This window comes from Vanellus vanellus (genome assembly GCF_965231255.1).
Source record: "Vanellus vanellus genome assembly, contig: HAP1_SCAFFOLD_78, whole genome shotgun sequence".
NCBI lineage: Eukaryota > Metazoa > Chordata > Aves > Charadriiformes > Charadriidae > Vanellus > Vanellus vanellus.
The window spans coordinates 495704-521032 of NW_028127588.1; positions in this window are offsets into that span (position 1 = coordinate 495704).

Here is a 25329-nt window from a genome sequence, read left to right on the forward strand (position 1 = left end):
GCACAGGGAAAGCACAACACGTCAGATGTGGTAGTCAAGAACGACAACAAACGGCTCTTCCTATCACTTCTCTCTATGATCAGCTTAGTTCCTGTAGTCAGACACAGAAATTGGAAGTGATTTCTTCTTCTTTTGCTGAAGTAGACTCTAGAGTAGATATTGCCAAAAAATGCACAAACAACCCCCAAAAGTTAAAGCAGCTACTTTCACCCTCAAGAGACCCACTTACTGAAGTGGTTCTCACGTTCTCTTCTCTACTCTAAAGGGGGCCCACTTAAGATCCGTTTGAGTTACACTACCGCTAAGCATACACCGCTACCAGACATTTCTCTAGTCTGAAGGCTGACAGCAGGGTACAAGCACAGCCCTTTCTGGACATCTCACTCCTGGCTAGAAATCTTAGAGGCTTAGAAATCAGGAGCTAAGGACTGCGTGATGGCACCACCACGAGCAGACGTTCAAACCCAAAGCATCTGGAACACACAGAGAAACCTCCACCATTTGTTCAGCAATGTTTCAAGTCACGCCATACTCAGGCCAGGACTTTACAAAATGTCACCAAACATAATGATAGTAGCCTCTTTGCTCCAAAGCAAAGAAACAAAGAGCCACCTAGCCTTGGAGAAACCCTTGTCCTTCCGTGTGGCTGGTGTCTTCACAGGGCTCTTCCTCAAAACAGGAGAAATGACCATGAATTTGGCATTCAGAAGTACACTTAGTCCTCTGGCGGATGTTGCTTACAAGCCAGAAGTCCTCTCACCCCGCCCCAGAAGCACCCGTTAGTCGTCTGGCAGTCATTCTCCATGAACCCCAAGTCCTCCACACCTACCTACCTACCGACTCGCCAGAAAGGAGTCGGACCGCACCAGAATTGACACTGCCTGACCTGCACTAGACCTGCAGCAGGCCAGAAATGACGGCTTCAAGAAAGAAAACACAACCCAATTGAACAGAGCAGCAAAAAATCAACCAGAAGAAACATTGGACAAATTATACAAAAATCCAAACCCTAAACAGAGAAACAAGCTAAAAAAAGGATCCCCCACCCCCCAAAAAAAGACCACACAGAACACAAGATAAGGTAAAAACAACCTAACTTCCCTCTTTCCCGGGACCAACAAACCCAGATTCTGTCCATAACAATAACACACTTTAATCCTAACTCGCTTCAACTCTGGCATAGCATAGCCCTTGCCACCCCGTAACCCGAGCAAACTGCAGCCCTACCAGTCCATAACCCGCATCCCTGCAGGACACTCTCCAGCACTAGGTACATCTCTGCTTAATCTCCCTTTGGACAAAGATCGAAAGGGAGGGATGGGGTTTGCTTGGCTCCGTTCCCAGGGTGCCGCAAGAGAGACCTGTCGCCCCCAAATCACCGGTGTGTTGTGGACACCACATATGAACTGCAGACAAGGGTCAGGACAGCTTTGGGGAGCAGACAAGCCGTTTTGCGGTGCCCCCGCTGCTGGCAGAAAGCAGAGCTGGAGACAACATGGGGAAGTCCAGGGTAGCCAGTGGTGGTGGTGGGGCCCTGTAGGGTGCAGCACCCGCAGGAATGCCCGGCTCCTTAAGCCTCGGCCCCACGGCTGCAGCTCGGGACCAGCACCGGTTGGGGCTTCGCTGGGAAAAAACAGGCGAGGGTGACCCTGACACTCAGCAGGCGGACCTGGTCCCACTAACCTGTCGCTCTGCCTGTCACCACCACGGGATGCAGAAAGCAGTTCTGCTGGTCCTGGCGTGGTCCTGAGCCACGTCTCAACAGATGAGTCTTTAACCAGAGGGCCTAAAAAGAGGAAAAGGTGCCCAGAATTAGCCTGTGCTTAAGTTTTTACAGGCATTTTGGGCTTTTGAGCTACACAGTGGTGCTGCTCCAGGGGAGCGCTCAAGCGCCCCTGGGCCAGGGCAGCCCGAGGAGGAGGCCGGGGTGGCTGCGGGGTGGGGCGGGGGCCCGAGGGCAGGAAGGGGTGCCGCGGGGCATGCTGGGAGCAGGCGCGCCCCGGGGCATGCTGGGAGCTGTAGTCCCGGGGCACGGGGCTGCCCGGCAGCCATGCTCCTGCCCGGGGCACGCCGGCAGCTCTCATGGGCCCACAGGCCGCTGCCGGGCTGCCCTGGCGGTCTCAGGAGGCGCAGTCCCTGCTCCAGCTGCCGCTGGGCTGAGGGGAGGGCTGGGGCCACCCGAGGGCAGCGGGGGAGCCCCAAACCGCCCGCAGCCATGGGGTCCCAGTCAGCATGAGCCGGGAGTGGCAGGGGCAGCCCCGGGAGGGACCCGGGAGTCGGGGAGGGGAAGGGGATGGAGAGAGACCCCCCCGGGCACAGGCAGCGCGCACCCCGACTCCCAGAGCCCCCTCAACTGCCCTGGCCCCAGCGCCAGTGATGTATGATCTGAGAGAGACAGAGACAGAAGTGCCTGAACTGTCAAATTCTGCCGGCAGCACCGAGAGCAGGAACTGCGTTGAGTCCTGTGCCCTTGGGGCTGTGTCGCCCCTGTGCTGCATCTGGATCCCTCCCTGTGCCTGTGCTCCCCCAGCCTTTCCCTAGCTGGTTCCCTCTTTTGCTTCCCTGTACCTCTCTTAATCTGGCGATTCTTGTATCCTGCTCCCTGCCCCTGCTCTAGTCTCCAGCCCCTCTCTTTCTCTGGCATGCTACCTGTCCCTTTGTTGTTCTTGCTCTTCCTCTGTCCTGCTCCGTTTTCCTCTTTTTCTCTTCCTCTCACTCTGTCCTGAAGCACACTGCTGTTTTCTCATTCTCTGCCTCTTTGTCCCGCTCTGCATCCCTCTGTTGTTAACAGTCTCTCTGGCCTCTTCCCGCTCCTGCTTTTTCTGCCTGTATGTCTCACTCCCTGTACCCGTCCTCCTTGTGGTCTCTCTCCTTCCTCATCATCATAGAATCATAGAGGAAGGAATCATAGAGGAATCATAGCTTGGAAGGAACTTTAAAGATTGTCTCCTTCCAACCCCCCTGCCCTGGGCAGGGACACCTCCCACTAGACCAAGTTGCTCTAAGCCCTATCCGGCCTGGCCTTGAACACCTCCGGGATGGAGCTTCCACAGCTTCTCTGGGCAACCTCTTCCAGTGTCTTACCACCCTCAGAGTGAAAAATTTCTTCCTAATAGCTAATCTAAATCTACCCTCTTCCAGCATCAAGACATTACCCCTTGCCCTATGACTATAAGGTCTCCCCAGAGCCTTCTCTCCTCCCGGCTGAACATCCCCAACTCTCTTACTGGAAGATTCAAGCTTCCTTCTTCTCATAATATTTTGTGCCTAGTTCTGTGGAAAAACAGGCCCATGTTCTCTCATGGCAGGCACAGCCTCTCTCCTTTTGTGGTTCTTCAGGCACCAAGCAGACATTAGGAAAGCTCTCGACTGGAGTATTCTACAGGAATACCGAAGTATTGCCTCCAATCAGTCAAGGGGAAACAATATATCCATGATACTTGTGTTGCGTTGAGGGGCAAAGTAGTTTTGGCAGAAAATATACCCCCTCGCGTTCTAACACTCCTCACCGAGGTGGGAGGCGAGGTGCGGCTAGGTTTACATTCTGAGCGATGCCCACTTCACCCCTATCAGTCCAGGCGCGTTTCATATATTACACTGTTACGCTTCTGAATACACTAACAGAGGACTGCACCTTCAGCCCAGCTGTGCTCATGAACTAACACGGCCACGCTTCGGTCGCGTTCAATGAGAAACCCAAACGACGAGCTGCCTACACAGTACAGTTTATTTAAACAACAGCTACACAAGTTCTTTCGGATTGCCGGTGATAGTGACTGTCTGCAAAGCACGTGCAAATACGAAAGATGCTAGCAATAGAGCTCGGTTACAAAAGCGCTAAGTTATAAACCCACTCTGTACAGAGATTTCTAAGTTTCCGGGGGAAGCACTTGGTATAGCCAAGTGTTCGAATCTTACCCACAAGCGTCCTTATTGCGGGGGAAGAGAGACCTAGCCCGTCGACTGGTCCCAGAAGTCCACAATGGTGTCTTCACTCACATCCCCCTTTTCTTGGGCTATTTTTATACTATTTTTTATCTTCAAGGTGGAGTTTGAGTGACTCTAGTCATAAATACTTTCATTATGATAGGTGTAAAATTTCCTTGCCTCGCATTTAAAGGTATAGCTGACGAAAAATTCAGGGCGCAGACTCAAGGAGGAATGGTCGCACCTTGGAGGCGGGGAGCTTTTGGGATGGAGGTGTGTTTTGGTATTATAATGACACTCTAATGAGCAAAGTTCACTAAAGGACAGCCTTTCATCAAAAAAATGACAGATTGTTGGCTCAGGGTAACAAGTGGGCCGTTTATCAGTTCCATAAGACCTTCGAGGGCTCCATTTGGTCCCCAGGTTCTCAGTTTATCCCAAAGTTTTAGCTGCAGTGTCTCCACTCTGCTCCATCCTTCGCACTGTTTTCCTTCCGTGGTACCACCTCGTTCCCATGCTTTCCGGATTATCACAGGGTTTGGCCTTGGAGTCTCCAGCCCCCTCCACTCCCCGCGTTGCTTTGTAAGCAATATGGTACAGGCAATCACAGATGTAGCGGATTCTTCACCTACCAGCTGCGGCTGTATTTTGCCCTAGAAGCCTTTTGAGTTTATACCTTTCCTTAATGCGTGAACAATGATGTATTGTTGATCAGTTTTAGTAATCATTCCACAACTTGTATACAACCCTAGGGTAATACTGCAGAAGAATTGAAAAAATACCCAACAAAACAAATCCCACTGAAAAAAAAAAAAAAAAAAAAAGAAACCAAACCCCCAAATCCAGAATTGACAGTCAATGTATTAACTGCCATTTCAAACAGAAGCCTAAACAGAAAGTGACATAAAGTAAAGGGGCAGAAAGTAACATAGTAATACTAAAAGTGACATAGTGACACTAAAAGTGACATAGTAATACTAAACCAAATACTAATACATAGTAACACTAAACCAAATACATAGTAACACTAAACAAAATACACTAAGCCGAATACTAAAACATAGTAATACTAAAGCAAAACGCATCTGCTTTCAGGAAAATCCATCTGAAATAGATCCTAAGTGCTGCTTCTTTGTTTCTTGAAGGGAGAGTCTGTTCTAACATCTTCTGCTGTAACTGGCTGTCTTGGTTTTCTCGCACCTTCTAACAAATCAGCCTTGCAAAATCCTTCCTTCTCATCCCCTCTTCTTCTCTTCCGGTGTTTCTTCTGCATATCTCCTGGTCTTAACGTGGAGTAGGTATACGAACTGGAGTAAAACGAAGCACTATAGGGAGACTTGGACCTTTAAAAAAACACAACGCAAAAGCAATAAATGAAAGTATTCTTTTTCCTCCCAAGTTTGGTTTGCTTTGGGTTTTCTTCCTCTCCATATGCTTATGTGCAACCTTCTTTCAGCTGCTGACAGCGCTACTGCAAATTGAAGAACTTGATGGCATGTAAATGTTTCTGCTTCCAAGACAGAACAGCTGCTGCTTTGTTAGTGTCAAAGCATACGTAAGGGTAAGTCTGTTTCCACTCACTTCTAGCACACGAGCTACCATAGCTGTTGATTGATTTAAGGTGCTGTGCACTGGCCTCTACTGGTATGTCAACGCACACGTTTCACTACTGGGCAACTACGTGCAGTGCAAACCCGTTTGGTTGCAGTAAGAGGCAAAAAGAGAAATCTTAATGTGTACAGCGCATTATCAAACATCAAGAAAACACGATTCAGCCTGAAGACAGTCAACCGCAAGTTTAAAATGCCAGCTTAGGCTACTGAGCTTCACTGAATATTTGGCAATTTGTACAGGTGGCAAAATACTTGTACTGCAATCCTACGCGCAGGACTATTTAACCAACACTTCTAGCCAGCTGTCCTAGCAAACTTTAGCACATAATCGCTCACACCAAGGACAGTGACGGCATTTAAGGAAATGTCCCATCTAAAGGCATCTCTAAACTCAGCCTCTAGTACTATGACTCAATGCCGTTTCTCGAGGAAAGATACTGGCAGCATTACTAATAGAGAGCGATTCAGACTCCTGCCCAAGTGATTTTGGGCGATAGAAACATCAGCTACCCTGAGATATGTCTTCACAAGTTTTTCTTGCATTATGTGGAGGAGGAGGCACGGGCACAGAGACAGGTGGTGATGCTGGCAGTGTTGGGGCTCGGGTCCCGCTGTCTAATTGGGAAATCAATTTCTTCAGCTCTACTCAGCAGTAATCAAAAGGGTGACTTTCCATCTGATCCTTTCCTTATGTTTAGTTTTCATGTGTAATTATGGTTTTCTCAAAAAGCACTCCATTTTCAGAGTCCTCTTTGCAGTCCTGCACTGGGGTTTTATTTTAAGTAATTTTACTGCATGCACACATCCCCTCTGTTAAAGCCAACTGATATTAAGCCGTTTAAAAATCAGTTACCACTTGTATTCTCCACAACTGTCCGTGCATGCTTTTTTCATTATAAATCAGCTGCTGTGTGAGTGACACCTTATGGCCTCATTTAACAGGTTACAAGTAGGAACATATGGAATTTCGGTAGAATACTTACGGTTGGCAGCCCGGTCTGCCACCTGCTGAGCGAGGTGTACTGGCTCTCACTGGGTGACCTTTTGAAGTGGGGAGAGGAAAAAGAATAAAAATCCCATTCAGTTGATCTGCAGGTAATTTGTTTAAAGACATTCGGAAGATGCAGGTACTTACCAGTTGTGGGTAGGGATTGTCCTTGGGGGCACCTCTGTGACACCGACACCGGATGTGCCGTCACCAGAGCAGCAGGAGGTAGAACACTATTGGCACCACTACAACAAAAACAAAACAAAACAAAACAAATTTCTATAATTCAAAGCGTGTTTTGGAGTGCTACGTGAAAGATAAAGCCACTTCAGAGGCTGCCCGAGAGGTTCTTTTGAATTGTGACCCTTTGTGTTCAACGGTACGGCTGAGCCTGACCGTCTGCTGGGCAGAGTGGCTGTTTGCATTCAAGGCGTAAAGTCAAAAGGGTATAAGCCCGAAGGGATCATCCAGATTTTTCATGTAGTTTCATGTGACTGCACTGGGTTGCACACTTAGACGGTCAGGTTTGTAAATTCCTCAAGTGTACAGTGTTTCAATGTTTATTATCCAATCTCTATGCGTCACTGACTACACTGTGTATTACTGAGGATGACTCTGACTTATCATAATATTGATGACAGAAATACTACAGAAAAAAAGTAGTGTGAACACGCCTGGCCAATTTTACCTAGGACTGTACTTTTACACTTTCCATGAAAATATTATTCCCCCAGTAGTAACGAGAAATTAATGCACCCAGGAAGGTTTGACATAGCTGAATGGCTTCTTTAGGAATTGCTAGCCACTTACAATCAAAGGGCTCCTGGGGAAAAAACTTTCCTCTCTCAGGGTAAACCTGTACTGAGCGACTGATAAGGGAACCAAACGGGAAATGCTTTGGAGAAAATTCGTGCAGGACGCACCCTTCCAACTTACCAAAGTGTCCTCGTTCAAAGTAAAAACGAAAAAGAGAGCTTCCACACTTATGTGGAACTGTCACTAATGATATCTATAAACCGCTAGCAGAGAAGCTCAAGAAGAAGAATCTGACTCCAGCATTTTGGTGTCTCTTCTATTCATGTTGAGCTACAGATTGCCTACCAAAAAGGTCCAGGAGGTGTAACAGGCATGAGCGGTGGTGGAGGTGGTGGCGCTGGCGGCAGCTGCTGCTGCTGCTGCTGAATCCGCTCAGGGAGCCTTTTTGTGTAGCCAATCCCGTTGCTGAAGTTGTTCACGGCCTGGAGGCAGAAAAACAGTTACAGAAAGGGAATATGAAACTTCAGCAGATGTACAAACAAAAGCCTCCCCCGAGTAACATTACTTGTCTGTTCCTGCAAGTGCTACCAATCCTAAAATGAATCAACATACCCATGTACGAGCACGTGGCATCAAACGCTGATGTTAATGACGCGTAACTCAGAGGATCTGAACTTAAAGTACTTCAGTGTTAACACTGAATTTGAAAACAAAAGTGGGACCTGAATTGGCCTGATTGTCTCTGAAGAGTTGTACGCTTCTGTGACGAGAGAGAATGTGTTTGAGAAGTACGTGTAGCCCTATTCAATCTAGCCTTGCTTAAGGAGATGTAAATTATTATTGTCTTCTGCCGCGATTGAGAGACGGAGACCTAGCTGGGTGCACGCCAGATCTAACTTTATTGTTTTCAGCAACCATCTTTTATATGATCAAATATTCATTAGAAGACAGCGTGTTAGAGTCTGATTGGTTACACAGAAAATCATCTCATACATATTACAAAAGCTGAGCTCCTAATTGGCCAGTCATTTCAAAGTCGTCCGTCTCTTTTCGCATCCTGTTGCCCAATTTCTTTCAACCACCAATTCCTTGTTCTATAAACAAAGCCAGGATGTTGCAGTCTGTTGTTCCTGATGTTTATCTTGTGACAGATAACAGTCTTGCCCAAGCAGAGGCTTTTTTCAAGGCGCTGCATTGTTCAAACTTTCTGTAGTTCGCGCTGCATGAGCTCCAGCACATCCTTTTCGATTAGTTGGCTATCACTAGGAGTTCTTCCAAGGCTGATCAGATCATTCCCTTCATCTCCCCCCTCTTGTTGCACAATAAGGACCCGCTTCATTGAGTTTGCTATTAACCTCTGTAAACATTGCAACAGACAGGGTAAAAAGAGCAATAAAAGGACAAAGACAGCCAAAGCATACACAATTGTTTTTACCAGGCTTCTTAGCCAGCCAGACAAACCCCATCCTTTAAAAAGTTTGTCTAGCCAATCTCAGCTGTCATCCTGGTGGAGTTTAGAGACTCCTTCCTTAAGCTGCTGAATACTTGCGTGAATCGATTCAGAATGATCAGAAAGGTTCATACAACACATACCTTCAAAATCCTCACACCCATGGCCTTGTGCTAAAAGCAAAAAATCTATAGCAGCCCTATTTTGCAGTGTAGCATGGCGAACACTATCCACATCTAACAAGAGACCAGATAATGCCTTGCTGGTGGCATTTGTTTGCTTGGCAAGCCAACAGCCAAGTTTATCTAAAGTTGCCAAGGCTTTCCCAGCAGCAGCCCCAGGCAACAAAAAAGAAGCAGCAAAGCGTTGACCAAAAGACCAAAATTCCACACTATCATCACAGTCAGGGGTATAGGTATGGACACTACGTTTTGCCCTATGAGAAAGGCGGTGTTGCAAAATCATAGACGTGTTGGGGGTCAAGACTGAGAGGCGTCCAAGACTGCAGGGACCCCCTTTTATATGAGAAGGGATGCTAGGCCAAGCCTTATCCCCACAAATAAAGAATATTCCGGGGGGTAATAAGAGGGGGACATTCGTAGATTTAGACACATTTAAGGCTGTGGAGTTACACCAAACACTAGCATTCCGGAAGACAGGGTGAACGGGAGAAACATCCCACACCTTAGACTGATTTTTTCCTGTATAATTAAATTTAAAACAAAGATCCATTTTTACTGATCCCAATAACTCAATTTCTTGCGGTTCCAAACTGGCCTGCGGGAGTCGGGGGGCCCACGCGTCCCAATATTTTATTATTTCCCTGACGTCTACTTTTCTTAAATCTTGGGGTACCGGCCATTCATCTAGCGGCAAGCCCACGAGACAGGTAGAGAAAGGGTTGTTCGGGGAAGCAGTAGATAGACACAAGGTATCCTGTCCCGTGAGATTTGCTAGTGTTACCCATACATTAACCTTAGGCAATGCTGGCGGGAACAGATTGCCCCATGCTCCTCCCATTATATTGGTCATAATTATTATTGGGAAAATTGACGTCGCCACCCCCTTTTCATTTTCCAAGCAAACCGCCTTTTGCATTCTCTCTTTGTACGGTCCCAGTCCTTTCTTAAGACGGGCCAGATGGCGGGTACCAGATTGGTCCTACTACACTCCAAGTCACAAACCAATATTTTTCTGCTTGATCAGTCACTATTTTTGCCCAATCAGTAAGGCAGGAAAAGTATCGATCAGTGTCACCTAACTCGTGTCCTGTGACAAGCAGGAGTCTGGCCGTACTAATCTCTTTTTCTAAACAAATTTCACACCAGCGTCCAGCAAGCGTCGCCCGACGCCACCACTCCTTGTCACAAGTGTAACAAACACACAGGACCCAGGGGTCACAATGTCCACACAAGCCACAGGTAATGTTTCTAATGGGCACTTCACGACACTTATTCATAGAACGCTTATTTGTTCAGAGCAGCCAGTTCCTTTTGCTCTGTTTCCTCGATGAGAGATTCTTCTACGTGATGATCAGGATTCTCCGGTGAGGTTTGCGGTAGGGGCTCGCGGAAGGGTCGCACGTTCTTAGCAGGAATCCACCTGGGACCCTTCTCTGTGGAGACACAAGCATAACCTCTACCCCAGGTGATAAGAGGATAAGGTCCCACAATTTTACCTGTTTCTGGGTCTCGGACCAAGACTGGTGGCTTAATCCGCATTTCCAGCGAGGCGTTCATGTTAAAATGGCGAATTATAGGAGGATTGCTGTCTAATAAAGAACAGTTCAGAAAATTAAAAACATATAAAGCTTTCTGTAAGCGCTCCTCGGGGGTAGCAGTCCCTACTCCCCCTTTCTGCTGTAGTAAGAGGCGTTTTAAGGATTGATGGGAGCGCTCGATTAACGATTGTCCTGTAGGGGAGTGAGGAATTCCGGTGACATGATCGATTCCCCAGGAGTCAAAAAATTTTTTAATTGCTGCTGATATATATGCAGGACCGTTATCAGTCTTAATTTGGGAAGGTATACCTAAAGTGGCAAATGCACGTGCTAAATGCCTTTGGACATCGCGCGTCCTTTCTCCTGTATGGCAGGAGGCAAATAATGCGCCAGAGAAGGTATCAATGGAAGAATGAATATATTTTAGGTGGCCAAATTCCGAAAAGTGGGTGACATCGGTTTGCCAGAGTTGCAAACTCTGCAAACCCCTAGGGTTAACTCCTCCTGCTACTGAGGGAAAGGAGTGTTTTTGACAATCAGGGCATACAGCAATGATAGTCGTTGCTTGCTGAGTAGTAAGACCAAATTGTCGTTTAAGACCTCCAGCATTTTGGTGGAAAAAGGAATGACTTAATTTGGCTTGTGCTACACGGTCCGGTAACACTTGCACTGGTAATGTAAGCAGATCGGCTTGTCGATTTCCTTCTGCAATAAAACCAGGCAAAGAAGTATGAGACCTAACATGCATAATAAAATAAGGGTGAGGACGTGAGTCGAGGAGGTAAATAAGCTCCTGTAACAAAGAAAATAAGTCAGCATGTGAAACATCACGCAACAAAGATGCCTCGGCTCGCTCAACAATTCCTGTAACATAAGCAGAGTCTGTAACAATATTAAGTGGCATCGACCATTTTCTAAATGCGCGGACAACTGCTGCTAATTCTACTATTTGAGGAGAGCCTGGCACAGTCTCTATATCAGAGTCCCATTGTCCACTGTGGTTATCCCACCAGAGAATAACTGACTTGTGTGATTTTCCGGATCCGTCTGTAAATACAGTTAAGGCTTGCAGAGGTTGGTCACTTCTTTTTGGCTTGGACACCAGACGGAAGTCGGCGCTAAACAGTTTATGAGAAGGTGGGTGAGAAGAAAGCTGACCTGCGTAGCCGGCTACTGCTATACTGAAGGCCTCTGATTGTTGGTGGAGCCACTGCAGATATTCGTTTGCTATAGGCAAATAAATACAAATAAAATCTATTCCTGACAATGTTAATAAACGCCTCCGGGCTCGAATGATTAAAAATGCAAACATTTCATGCTGTGTTACGATAGTCTTTGTGGGCTGATTTGGCAAAAAGACCCATTCAATAATTAACAATGGATCGGATTTCTGAAAATCCCATTGAAATATCAAGGCGTAAGGCTGTCGAGCAGGATTTAAGATGATTAGATAAAAGGGTGACTCAGGAGCCCATCGGTGTGCTTGTCTAAGGGCAATTGCAGTTGCGACTCTTTGCAGAGAGTCAACAGCCTCAGGGCTGAGAGCCCGAGGGGAGTTTAAATTAGTATCTCCTAACAACTTTTGCACATCATGCAAGTTTTTTATGTCTGCCCGAATTTGCAGGGGCTGAGGAACTATGGTTTGCGCTCGTATGCGCCAGCCTAGATATTTCCATGGTGCAATTTTTTGAATTTTTTCTGGCGCAATACAGAGACCTGCTGAATTAACAGCAGCTGTGACAAGGGCTACAGCTTCCTCCAGGACCTCGTGATGTTGTGCAGCCATCAGGATATCATCCATATAATGATACAATAAGACACTGGGCATCTTAGTCCTAACAGGACTAAGGACTTTGGCTACATACCATTGGCATATCGTAGGGCTAGTTTTCATTCCTTGTGGCAGCACAACCCACTGATATCTTTGCAACGGGGCTTGCATGTTGACACTTGGAACTGAGAAGGCAAATTTAGGAGCATCATCCGGATGCAACGGAATATTAAAAAAGCAATCTTTAAGATCGATAACAGTTAAATGCCAATCTCGAGGGATCATAGTAGGGGACGGGAGCCCCGGTTGGAGGGCTCCCATGTCCTCCATCGCGTCATTGATTTTTCTAAGGTCATGGAGCAAGCGCCACTTGCCGGTTTGCTTTTTAATAACAAAGACAGGGGAATTCCAAGGACTAACAGAGGGTACAATGTGGCCTTTTGACAGTTGTTCTGTAACTAATTCCTGGAGAGCGCGAAGCTTTTCTAACGGTAGGGGCCATTGGTCAACCCAAACAGGGGTATTGGTTTTCCAAGTCAATTTCAGGGTGTCGCGCTCTTCAATGGCCCCACCTAAAAATGTGTCTGAATAGACATCCCCCACTGGGACAACACATCTCGTCCCCACAAGATCATAGGAACAGGCAACACAAAGGGCTTAACAGAAGCTACATGTCCCTCTGGGCCTTTAATTTGGATCAAATCCAAACTTTGTTGGCTATTACCAGTCCCTCCAATGCCCGCCAACGCCTGAGAAATATTAGCTAGAGGCCATTGCGGGGGCCATTTGGCCTGAGAGATTACTGTAACATCAGCTCCAGTATCAATGATTCCGCTTAACACTATTTGCTGTCCCTCGCGGGTAAGAGTACATTGACATACGGGCCTTCTCTGGGAAATGGATTGTACCCACAAGATTTGCGGGTTTCCCGTAGACCCAAAGCCCCCCTTCCTCTGTTGGGATTGAGTGGGGATAGGGGCGCCAGTCTCCTTGGGAATTAATATCAGTTGCGCTATACGGCTACCTTTCGGTATTGTACAGGGGGGGAATGGAGTCCATGCCATGATCTTAATCTCATCAATACTATCAGAGTCAATAACTCCCGGCAACACAAAAAGTCCCGACAAAGTTGTAGATGATCTTCCTAACAATAACGCTTGCGTTCCAGGGGGCAGAGGCCCCGAAACATTTGTAGATAATAGGTGGACCGAGGAATCGAGTACCGTTACTGTGTGGGCGGTTGCCAGGTCCAGTCCGGCGCTCCCGGCCGTTGCTGGACGAAGACTTGAGGCGCTGCTGCCCCCCCCTGAGGGTTTGGGAATGTCTGCTGCGGCATTTGTGTCTGCACGCGTCGCTGCCCCGCGCTCCGCGATCGGTTTCCCTGGATTAATTGACCCTGCAAATCATACTTAGACCGACATTGATTAGCATAATGACGCCCTTTCTTACATCTGGGACAAATTCCCGGAGCTCGAGGTTTAGTACTGCCGTTAGCGGCTAAGCAATTTTTCTTCAAGTGACCAGGCTTACCGCACCCATAGCAGACACCCGGACCCATTGGGCCGCGCATAGCCGCAAAGGCAGCTGCCATGGCTTCATACTTATGATCCGCAGTACCAATCCTATTACAGGCTTCAACCATTTCAACTAGGGTGGGGTTTTGATTAGGGAGAGATTTCAAAAGTTTTTTGCAATCTGCATTAGCATTTTCCACAGCCAGTTTTAACAACAAAATTTCTCGAGCTTCCGCATTATCTATCTGACGTTCCAGAGCTTGTTTCAATCTGTCAATAAACTGCATATAGGGCTCCCGAGGTTCTTGTACGATAGTAGTAAAGGCCTTTTGCGGCTTTTGAGAGTCTGGGACTTTTCTTAGAGCCTTTCTAGCTTCTTCCCGTATCGCCTCAAGAGCTTCCCGTGGGATGTCCCGCGCCTGGGCAACTGGATTTGCCCATTGTCCCGTACCCGTAAGATGTTCTATAGTCAGTGCAGCAAGGCCTCCATTGTCGTGACCTACATAGGTCAGCAGAAGAGCTTGGAGTCCTCCCCTCCAATGCGATTCCCACAACGAGTACTGAGTGGGGGTTAGTAACAATTGTGCAAGGGACTTTAGATCATGCGGAGTCATCACATAAGTATCAAAAACGGAGGACAGCAGGCTCGCAAAATATGGGGAGGAGAGCCCGTGCTCTGTGATAGTACGGCGTAGTTCCTTCACTACCGGGAAAGATAGAGCCTCCCATTGTGCCCCTCCCCCACGACCTTGATATATCACAGGAGCCACGATTGTCCGAGCTATGTCCAGTTCTCCCTCTTTCAAGGCTTGTCGCTTGATATTAGCCCATACATCGTGTGGGTCAGGGGGGTAAAGTTGTGGCTCCTTATCAGGGTCTATGGGTCCTGGGTCAAAGGGATCCTCCTCCGGGGGATACCCTGCCGCTCCCACCGTGAGGGGCCCTTTAGTATGCTCGGTACCTGGCGGGTTATCGGTGTCTCTAGCCTCTCTACCGTCCTTGCCCTCCTGCGCCTTTAAGGTTTCAAAAATAGTTCGCCACCACGGAAGCATACGCTGCACTTCAACGTTTCCAGTTGTGGCTGCATGCCACAGTTTCACCCCTACATCATCCCACAGTTCCCGTGTAAAAATAGTGGAGGCAGTCACAGTGGGTATTTTTACTTGTACCCATTTAAGCATCATTTTAAGGTCTTGCCCAGAAATATTCTTTCCATGTTTCTTAAGAAGAGCTTTCATAAGCTCATATACGTCTCTCTCTGGGGAAGACGCTTGATTTCCCATGTTTCCCACAGCTCACCTCTTCGTTCCAGAGGGATTCTTAGGCCGGCTCCTGCTTCCTTTCAGCAGCTCATTTAAAGTTCTGTGGGACTCGCAGCCTGCCACGCAGTTAGGTGGTTGTCGAACCCGGGAATCACGTCGGGGTCACCAATTTGCCGCGATTGAGAGACGGAGACCTAGCTGGGTGCACGCCAGATCTAACTTTATTGTTTTCAGCAACCATCTTTTATATGATCAAATATTCATTAGAAGACAGCGTGTTAGAGTCTGATTGGTTACACAGAAAATCATCTCATACATATTACAAAAGCTGAGCTCCTAATTGGCCAGTCATTTCAAAGTCGTCCGTCTCTTTTCGCATCCTGTTGCCCAATTTCTTTCAACCACCAATTCCTTGTTCTATAAACAAAGCCAGGATGTTGCAGTCTGTTGTTCCTGATGTTTATCTTGTGACAGATAACAGTCTTGCCCAAGCAGAGGCTTTTTTCAAGGCACTGCATTGTTCAAACTTTCTGTAGTTCGCGCTGCATGAGCTCCAGCACATCCTTTTCGATTAGTTGGCTATCACTAGGAGTTCTTCCAAGGCTGATCAGATCATTCCCTTCAGTCTTCCCTTTCAGCTTTTTACTAAGACCCTCTTCTTACAAACAGTTTGCGTAGAAGTCATCACCTTACCTTGCGTAGGAAGTGGTTGGCAACTAAAGCATCAGGGGAAACGTCTGTCTGGTGGCACGCTGGGCATGTGTGTTCCTCCGAGTCCAGTAATGCCGTTCTAATACCTGTGTATCGTTAGAGTCATCCAAGGAGGTTTAGCCAAAGTAAAGCAGTTTCGGGGATTCTCATCAAGTTTAAAAAAAATTATATGTTCGATGGGTGAAGATGGTCTTGAGCTGAGAGCATGAAGCTCTAGATGTTCAACAGTGTCAAAAATTTCTCGGATGCAGCAAATAACTATACAGTTCTGGTATTTCACTAGTTAACACTTGAAGCTGTCTGTGTCTTGATGTTCCGACTGGTCTGTTTTCCACTGTCGAGTACAGTGAGAAGTCACCAGCCTCAAGGCTCATGGATAAAACGCACCTCAACAAAACATTAATAGGTTTGAGTCCTGAAGGGTTTAACCGACTGTCCCGTGCGGAAGAATGCGGATTACATGCCCAACGACCCGTTTGTTGCAGACCACAGTAAGTCACCAGAGTTGGCTGCGTAATTTTGTGTGAGAGAGAGGGCTGTGAAAAAACTAAACGCGTTCGATATCTAATACTGTAATCCCCGGTGCAGTTATGCACTCTTCTCATACTCGTCCTTCCGCATGTAAAGAGGATTTAACTAGATACCTAAAAAGGAGAATAAAGCTTTCTGCCTTTTTTTTCCCCTTTTACGAGAAGCGTCCTTCCCTATTCAGGGGATACTTAAGTATGAAATAGAACAGGTGACAAAGTAATTTCCTCAGCTCTGATTTCTGCTTTCAGAAAATCAGATGTGATGTTTGGAATGAACAAAGACGGGAATAACACGTACATTCGTCACAGTAACTGTTTCCACAGCAGGGAATAACAGCGGCATCAGTCATGATCTCATTACAAAGGAGACACAACAACTCCTCTGGAATAGGGTCTTCTGAGGAGGAGGAGGAGGAGGAAGAGGAGGAGGACGGCTCCTCTGGTAAAAAGGGAGGCTTCTCCTTCTTTCCTCGAGCATAAGCTTCCCTGGAGGGCGGGGTGGAGAAGGAAAAAGCAAAACGTTAAAGCTGGGTAAAGGAAAACTGTTCCAAGCTTTGCATGTTATCAGAGGAAGCAAACAGATGGAATTCTCACTCTGCATTAGCCTTCGGAGAGGTGGGCATACAGTTTAAATTGCTTTGCAATAGCCACAGCGCTAGCAGAGGGAGGGGGAACCAATTTTCCTTCTGCAGAACTCTCCCATTCATTGGATCAACATCATTTTTTGACAGCTGTGAATCAAGTGACCTGAATCCCACCTCTGCCTTCCAAGAGAACGACTCCACTGAAAATACTACGGAAATGTTTGGCAGAAAGCCAGATTCTCAGCACATCGCAAGTCTAACCTAGTTGCCGGGGCAGGAACAGTAGGACCACCCCGTTTTAATACTAGCGAGTATCACAGTTTAGAAGGTTACGATACAGTGACAGTGCTTCCTCCCCCGTCACTACAGACGCTGGCCAACTCGGTTGCAGTGCCACTCAGGCATTTGCCCATGGTTTCTCTCGTTCCCTTTGTGCTCAGTCCAGTTCATTCCATACGTACGCATTAATGATTGGTATTGCGTATTGCCCGGTGCTTGTCAGCATAACACCCTTCGTATTGGGATCTTCCACCTCCATCATGAAACTCCGTGGAATTCCTGTGCTCTTTTTAATTCTGGGAGGAGGCTTGAAATTTTTGTCCTGTTAAGAAAAGAAATGCAGACATCTCTCATCTGAAGACCCACACTTAAAATGATATTTCAACGGTGATTTTAAGCAGCACAAGCCCTTTATCCTCTCCTTTTACCTAGCCTAAGGGTTTCTCTTATTGTCCCAAACTAATACAACCAGGATGCTGCAAAGACTTGAGCAGCGTTTTGCGCTCAAGCGACATTCTTTTGCTTCACTCCAGGTTCCGTAAGGGTTACATATTGCTTGGCTCACCACCCACCCCGACAAGAGACACAAACCCGCTCCTCCTCCAAGGCGCAATTCAGAGGGAGAGCTCGTCTTACTTCCCTTCACCGTCTCTAGAGAGGAAGGCTGCATACACATCCAGCGAGTAACGTTACAGGGCATGAATACTCAGCCACAGACGTGTGTCATTAAAACACGCACATATTCAATAGGCGGGAGCGACAGAAACGCCTTGTTTTTCTATGGAATACTAAAAACTGTCAACTGCCATTAAAAAGCATTAAAACGCAATCTTACCCCGTTGGTTGGGCAGTGCTTCCTATAGTGGCCAGGTATTCCGCAACGAAAGCAAATATATGATGGTGGAGGTGGAGCCAAGGGTTTCTTCCCGTAACTAAAATTTTTGGGGGAAAAGAAGAGAAAGGTACGCATGTGTCTCTCTTGTTCAAACAAACACCTCTACAACTTTTCCATAATCTTTGAAGAAGAGATGTGACATTATCAACACTTACTTCATTGGATCGTATTCACGGCACGACTGGAGCATCGTAGCTTTTGTTACATCTTCTTCGGAAGCACCGGCCACATTGTCAGTCTGTGTAACGGGGAAGGATTTGACACACACACCTTAGAAACATGTTTAAGCCCACACAGCCCAAGACAGCACCGCTCACCCCATCCTGTAAAGAGCAGCACAACGCTAGCTGAGGTTGCATGAAAACTGCTGCTTCGATCAAATACAGTCGTCCTGAAGATGTTCTGGGGAGTCCTTATGCCATCGCGTGATGTTTATGTGCCCGTTCACCCACTTGAAAAGAGCATTCTCGGGCACTCGGAACCTTTGGCTCTGTTTGTACCTCACACAAAGACTGCTGTAACCAATCCAATTTTCTCCCAAGTGGACTGAAGCTACATGTAGAAAAAATTATACTATCCAGTACTTCCAAACTGATTTTTAAGCTCTGGCCTGCTGGAAGGAGAAGCTATCCACCGTGCATTTAATGGGGAAAGATGCATGCAACTCTCATTCTTTACATTTTGCAGCATTAAAAGGACACTCAGGGGTCGGGGATGTTGTTTCTGCTTGCTGAACTTCAGCTTCAGACACAGAAGCCTGAAAAGGAATCATGCTTTTCAGAATCCCTCGGCAAGACAAAAGATTCTTTGCAGTAGAAATTTGACAATCATGTGCTCGAGACTGTCCAAACTGCACGTTCTCCCCCCCAGTCTAACTTCTTCCTATTAGGTGATGTAACTAGAGTAAGCAAAACCTGCAGTGTTTTTGCAGTTGGCTCTGTCCATCTAACAGGCAAATGGTACTAAAAACCTTATGCAGAGCTAGATCTTCCAATTATGGAAGCCAGCTGATTAGGTTAAGCAGGATTTCTTAAAACGTTTTTATTATACACTAGTCCAGGTACAAGCAGGGTCCAAGGGAGTGGCTGTCAATGACTTGGACCTTCAAGTACCCATCATTCACATCAACCCCTTCTTGGTTTTGGTTTTACATGCGCTCATTCACAAAAGAAACAAACTAGGTTCACAATTTTATTAAATGCTTGTTTCATAGGCAGTTTCTTTTCAACAGTAACATAATCCAAATCGACAGCTATGAAATAATTTCCATGAACATTTAGAGGAACCTTTACCGATGCTTGACTAATTTGTCGGAATCCAAACGGTTTAGAAAACTCATCCAAACCCCACAAAACATTACTCGGGATAGACCCAAATGCAAATATGGCAGTTAATACGCAGGAATAACAGACCCGAAGACTGTTAGCACCTCGCCTCCAGGCTAAGCCAGTCTGCACTAAAGTGGTCAGAGAAAGTAACAGTTTTGAGCTGCTTTCACAGAATCACAGAGTCACAGAATTTTCAGAGTTGGAAGGGACCTCTAGAGATCATCTAGTCCAACTCCGCTGCTAAAGCAGGGTTGCCTAGAGCACATTACTCAGGACTGCATCCAGGCGGGTCTTGACGATCTCCAGAGAAGGGGACTCCACAACCTCCCTGGGCAGCCTGTGCCAGTGCTCTGTCACCCTCACTGTAAAGAAGTTTTTCTGTGTATTTGAACGGAACTTCCTGTGTACTAACTTGTGCCCATTACCCCTCGTCCTGTTACTTGGAACCATTGAAAAGAGCCTGGCTCCATCCTCCTTCAACCCACCCTTCAGATACTTGTACGCCATAATAAGGTCTACCCTCAGCCTTCTCTTCTCCAGGCTAAAGAGTCCCAGCTCTCTCAGCCTTTCCTCATAAGGCAGATGCTCCAAGCCCTCAGTCATCTTAGTTGCCCTTCGCTGGACTCGCTCCAGCAGTTCCCTGTCCCACTTGAACAGGGGAGCCCAAAACTGGACACAGTATTCCAGTTGTGGCCTCACCAGTGCAGAGTAGAGGGGGAGAATGACCTCCCTCGACCTACTGGCCACACTCTTCCCTATGCAGCCCAGGATTCCATTGGCCTTTTTGGCAACAAGGGCACACTGCTGGGCTATGGATAATTTACTATCTACCACAACCCCCAGATCCTTCTCCTCTGAGCTACTTCCCAGCAGGTCCGCCCCTAACTTGTACTGGTGCCTAGCATTCTTCCTCCCCAAGTACAGGACCTTGCACTTGCTTTTGTTGAACCTCATTAGGTTCTTCTCTGCCCAGCTCTCCAGCCTGTCCAGGTCACGCTGCATGGCAGCACGGCCCTCTGTCACATTCCTGGATTTCTCTGAAACACCGAAATTTTTTCAAAAGCTTAAATGTGTACAGAGTTTTTCACATTTCAGAGTAAAACTTCACATGAGTTTACCGAACCAAGGACACGATTAGGGACAGCACTAATGCAGACCAATGCCTTTTGGTTGCTGCCTTCCAAACCTTTCCTTTTTTTCCCCGAAATGAACACATTGTGAAATGTGTCTCACTGCAGTGAGAGAGGGAAATGAACTCCTGCCTTTATTTTCAGAAGGAAGAACTATTTTTATGGACTCGCGCTACGCCTTTTCACAAGGTGCAATCACCAGTGCTTTGCCAGGCAAAGTTACGCACTGTTGAGCAAAAAACGCAAGCAGTTCTGTAGCGAGACATGGTGTTACAACAGTTTCAGAAGGTCACGTCTGTGAATATGCCACACAGACACACTGGTATATTCCGATAAACAAGGAGGTACATTTACAGCATTTACAGAGTCTGTGTTCAAACCCATGAGTTTGTGTTGTCCACTGTATATGCAGAGTAGAATTTATGAAGTTGTGCAGCATTCAGAGAATGGATCTGTAACTCTAACGACTAGAAACTCAGAAATAGCCATGCCATTGTACGTGTTACAGAAATGCTTCTGTTTTGGCTGTGGCAAAGCCTCCTGAAATGTCCATAACTTGCAGCCAATTAGACTCTCCTGTAAAAATTGTGTTAGATTCCAATGCAAAAATAACAAGACGCATGAAAAACGGTAAACAGCATGTGAAGGGCTTCTTTGTGCCTTGGAGATGAGTGATACTGCTCCATTACGCTGAGGCTGATAAGGTACTCCCCTTCTATCTCCCCAAACCGGGAGCTACTCTTTACAGGACAGTATGACTTTTACAAACAAAAGGCATCCAACAACCCATACAAACCTACGTATTCCTAGCTCCAGACAGACAGATGTAGAACATGGCACCGAGTTCACCTCTGCAAGCCTTGAACCTGCATGATCTAAAAACGGTCCTACACTATCTGAACAACACAAAGTCATACAGGAAATAGTCCGGCACAGTCACTGTGAAATACAATACGTGGCTAGGCACAAACACCAATATTCACATGAGAACCGTGCAAAGGATGGCATTCCTCACTTTCTACTAGGCTGAATTAAATACATTGCATTTGCAACATATACTACATTTTACTGGAAAATAGGTCAAGTTAATGTTTGGAAAATTACTACAAGGCTCCATTGTTTAGGATTAAGTGCAGTGTGTAGAAAAAAGAGTGAGATTGTGTTTTTACGTACTGCTTTAACTCCTCCAGCGGGGACTCTTCTGACTATTACTGATGAATTCTTGGGAATCAGGGCATTGTCGTCTGTGTACTCTGAAAACAACATGAATGCAGAAAAAATATCAGTCAGTTTGTGAGAATGTCTGTTACTATGTAGTTACATCGCACTTCAGAGAATCCTTTTACAGATATGAAAGCAAAACTTTACATGTAACATTGCGCTGTTACCATCTCAACACTCTAACGCTACGTTTCAAGAGATCTTCAGGTTTCATAATCAAACACAAGCAGCAAAATCATCTTTTTTTTTTTATATATATAGTTTGATTGCCAACAGCACAGTTATCTCAAAGTCACAAAAAGGAAGTCTGCTAAGGCATGAGGCTCTTTCCGGATCTAGCTTAAGCTGCTTTTGCTTCAGTTGAGGCTACAAACCCAAGAGATCTTTTGAGAAAAACAAACCACAGCAGTCTCCCCTGCATAAAGCAGATACTAAGGTCTGACACGCTTGCCCTGCAGCAAAACACGCCCTTGGCTAAAGCATGGAAACTCTGCGCCATGGCTTTCATAGCTATTACCTAAAAATGATTCACCTAACACCACCGGTGCTCGAGACTGACAGAACACAGAAGAGAGCCCGCCATTTCGCTCTATTTCTTGGAGCATCAACAACCAAACTGACCAAACTGCTCAGTTTCTGTTTCTGTTACGTTTAAACAGAAACAAAGCTGGCAGTGCTAGAATGTGGACCGCAGAAATTTGGGGGTATTTCAAGCTTGCTTTCACAAGTAGGGCAGAAGTGGCTCCAACGAAAATGGTATCTCCCCTCTTCAGCTGATCATCCAGTTTGAATTAACCACAGGGACGTGAATTCCTTCTATTCGTTTTTCACAGAGCAGACAGACTTGAACAAAATTACTGATGGAAACAGCCTGGAAATGCCTTTCAAAAACAGCACGTGCCAGAAGCTCTCCATGCTTTGCCTTGTCTTACACATCCTTAGTCTTTTGCAGAGACAAAACCAAAACAAATCTGGTTAGAAATGAATGACGAAATGGGGCTCAGTAGCGTCTGAATGACAATGTCTTTGGTGTAGAAAAGAAGTTATATTAAAAAGAAATTCCAGAGTAGAATTCAGATACGGAGAACACTCCTGTGCAAGATGGCTTTCAAGGGTCTGCATAGATTATAACTCACAGAGACACTCTGGATCCAAAATGTTGCTGGTGAGCAGTTTCTGCAACAGCCACAAAACCAGTTTCCCGACGCAGTGCATTAAAACACGTTGAAACAAAAGTAAGTCACCCAAACAACTTCTTTGCTTCAGACTATGCATCTGTTCTATCACTTTCACATTTCTCCACCAGCTTTCAAAGAAATCTGGCAAGTGTGTTACCATAAGGTATCCTCCCACTTTCCCCCGCGCCCGCCCTCCCCCGCACCTTCTTCCGTCTGGGCGTTGCTGATCCTCAGGTCGCAGTGGGCCGCCTTCAGCTTCTCGCGGCCCATGATCTGGCGCCTGAGGTCCCTCAGGGAGATGTCTTGGCCCTGGAAGATGACCCTGTCATGCCGCAGCCTGGAGGCGAACTTGTAGTGGATGCAGGACATTGCCAGAGGCGGGCAGTGCCTGCTCCACGACAGCGTCTCCTGCGGCAGAGGCTGTGGCGGCCCCTGTGCCGGGCTGGGGTGCGCGGCGGCGCGGGGAAGGGTCCAAACAGGGGCTGGGGCAAGCGGTGCGGGCTGAGCCCAGAGCTGCTGCTGCTCCTTCTCTGGCACGCAGCGCGGCCAGGCCTGACCGGTCACTATGGCCACGGGGACACGGCACGCCGCCCCCCCACGCCTCACGCCCATTGTGACCAAAGGCCTGTCACTGCCCCAGGCTGCTGCTGTCCCTGCTGTCCCCCAGCCTGCCCCCACCCGCTCTCCTGGCACCCTCCAAGGCTCCGGGGTCCCTCCTGTCCCCCAGGGGCCTTCACCACCTGGAGTCACCTCCCGGCAGCCCCTGGCCAGTGCTGGCTCTCCCCGCAGCCCTGGGCCCATCCTGCCACCCCCCATGCCTCTCACCGCCTGCTGGCCCTCCTGTCACCCCCCTGGCTGTCACCCCCGCTCTCCCCTCCTCTCCGCAGCCAGCCAAGGCCACACAGCCCGGGGCAGATGCAGCGCGCTTTGCCCTGCGGCTCCTGGCTGCCCACGACGCAGGGCCAGCCAAGGCAGGGGACATCTCGGGGACTCTGAGTGGACCTTGGGGCAGGGACGGAGAGTGCAGCCAAAGAGGTCAACGGCCACCTACGCTCATTGCCGTAAAGCAATGCACTTCCCAACCGTGGCGCACCCACACTTGCTTCAACTCTGCAGAGGAGGACGAAGCAGTCAGGAATGAACCGTGAGCGTTACGAGGTGCCCCAGGACGACACGTCTTGCTCTCTCCATCACTACAGCTGCTGCTGCAACAGCCCTAGCGCATGAAATCCTGCCCTGAATGACGAGGTCTGGCTCTGATGACTGAGATGCTGTGGCTTGCAGACACTTCTGGGCCAAGTGGCTACTCCTTTCTGGTCATGTAAATACAATATGAACACCTTGTTGTGGTCTGGCAGGGCTAACGAGGGACTTCCCACCACTGCTGGGTTTAGGTCTTTCAATGCCTTTTGCCTTTTCGGAGGGAGGAAACCCTTTTGATTTCAGGGCTGTCCTCTCTATCCGAGGGCGAGTTATTTTTGCTACGGGCGGCTGGTTGTTTTTCCTCTTCATCGGGATTCGGAAGCCTAGGTTTTCATACACTAGCCTTGCCCGTAAGCCTGCATCAGAGGCCAACAAGCCTGACCGATGGATATGCACTAAAAGCCCATCCTCTACCGGAAACAACTCGCCAGGGAAGCTGTCCCGCCAAATGCTCAGTGGCACAGGGACGGGCATCTGCGTTATGAATTTTCACTGAAGAAAGGAAGGATACATCCCTTCCGCCAAGAAGGGTCTGTCACTAGTCTGAAAGGAGACCCCTGGGTATGCTTGGAGAGCAAGCCTATTGACAAGCTGACTCACTCTGTAGGGGCTGAGAACTGGAGATGCCAGTAGAGTCTTAAGATTAATCGAATGGATGGAAATGGACAACTCAGATCTAGGGGCCACACAGATGAACAGGGGAGTCTTATGCAGGGAGCATTCCATACAGTTGTTCCTATGCCTAAAGGCAATTGGTTTTCCTTTACAGATTACTCCAAAACCTTACACCTCCACTGACCTTGAAAGGCAGATTCTCCAGAACCCCTTACATCAAACCTATTGTAATGAGCCATCACGCCGTGGATTTCTTCCTAGATGGAGTTTATCACACCCGGCAGACTCTGAGACCGTGTGGATACTCGCAGACAGATTAAATGGGTATTCTGCAGGAATCAATAATCATGCTGAAGATCAGGTTAAAAGTTTGGTTCCCACTATGGGCCTATAGGATCCTGATTGCTCTCAGTCATCTCCTCTGGATCCCAACCTTACTGGTTTACCTAAACAACCAAATCCGGCACGTGCTGACCCTTGACAGGAAATCATTTCCACGATTCAGACTTACGTGCACATTATACTACCCGTTGACACAACTACCCGGGCAATATTAGATAGGTGGGGAAAGGGCAGTCGAGGGGATTTACCCTCAACCTGAGCTGGAACGGGTATTCTGAGTGCATTAAGAGCATCCACACAGGTTAGAACCAG